At 32.6% G+C, this 1389-nt stretch overlaps 1 long non-coding RNA gene across 1 annotated transcript; it reads right to left on the bottom strand.

Annotated features, from left to right (window-relative positions):
- Positions 1-6: 6 nt before the first annotated feature.
- On the bottom strand, positions 7-855 carry LOC111384608. Its single transcript, XR_002700936.1, has 4 exons — positions 673-855; positions 463-555; positions 300-375; positions 7-200 (listed from the first exon to the last, which is right to left on the bottom strand). It is a non-coding gene; the product is annotated as an uncharacterized LOC111384608 (long non-coding RNA).
- Between the last annotated feature and the right edge of the window lie 534 nt (positions 856-1389).

Here is a 1389-nt window from a genome sequence, read left to right as displayed (position 1 = left end):
TTTTAATTCTTTAATTTCATCCCTCAACTCTTGAACTTGAGTTTGCAAGTTATGATTGTGCACCAAAGCATTCAACTTTGAAGAAGACGCACCGAAACCAAGACCTCTTACCCGTCCTAGACATTCTGGATCAAGTAGTTTTGCAACACCATCACTTTCAAGTAAGTGTTTGCTTGGAGAGGAAACGGCCTCTGAATATGCTTTTATTTTATTTTGATATGAGGAAATACATTAATGAGCTAAAATTACGTAATATAAGCTTTGAATGATAAAAAAATTATTAAAAGCAATATTTTTACCAATGTTTTCCCAACTGATTCATTAATAGGTTCACCATTCTCTCGTTATCGAATCAGGATCTTCACTTTCAGCACGCTGCATTTTACACATTTCATGGGTGGTAGTTTGTATAACATTTATAATTTTTCAAACAAATTTAACTTTAATTTAACAATTGTTTACCATTTCAGCTTCTAAGCGAGTAAAGCCCTTTCTACTTGTTGTATGCATCATGGTTTGACTTGCTCTCATCTTTTTGAATCTTTCATTCTTTTCCTACAAAATCATTTATGCACGCTGTAATAGGCATAAATGTTGTGGCGAATATATAACAGATGCAGTAAGCAATATGTTGCAAGGCACAATCAATATACAAAAGCAATGAAATCTTACCTTATATGGTTGAGAATTGTGTTCTTTGACAAATGCTTGCTATTCTTCCATTGATTCAACATTATCGGGCTTGATGAGAGCAGTAGCTTGTGTCATGCCAATTGTTTTTCCTTTGTTATTGATTGCTTTAAGCAAATTACATCGATGATTTCGCCAAATTTTTCCTATTTTTTGCATGATGTATTTTCTATGACAAGCATTGACATCCAAATTTGCTGCATCAAAGTACACAATATTAATAGTAATTTAATTTAAATTATATAAGAGACGTGACATTTATATTACATGCACATGCTCCCATATGTCATCAAGAAATTCTTTGCTGATATCTTTCCAATTTTTCCATGTAATTGGTATAAGTTCTCTAGTTGTGGTCCCAATAAATGATGACAACTTATTTGAACCCTTACAAATTGGTTGTCCTCTTTCATTAAACTCTACTGGTAACTTCCACATTTTCTCTTGTTGAGATAATTCAATTTTGCTTGACCCCTTCCCTTCTTTTTGTTTTCAGTAGTACTAGCACTATTAGGCAACCCTTCTACCACATCATTTTCATGTACATCTAGAACAGAATTAGAACCTCCTTCTGATAGTCTTATCCCTTCATTCCCTTCTCTTGTGGTAGCAACAATTGAAGCTTTATTTTTGTAGCTTTTTTTGATTTCTTATTAGCCTTGATTAGATGACTGTATTGAACAAAAAAAGAAAAAAAAA

This window comes from Olea europaea, unplaced genomic scaffold (assembly GCF_002742605.1).
Source record: "Olea europaea var. sylvestris unplaced genomic scaffold, O_europaea_v1 scaffold29502, whole genome shotgun sequence".
NCBI lineage: Eukaryota > Viridiplantae > Streptophyta > Magnoliopsida > Lamiales > Oleaceae > Olea > Olea europaea.
This window is presented reverse-complemented; position numbering and strand designations above follow the sequence as displayed.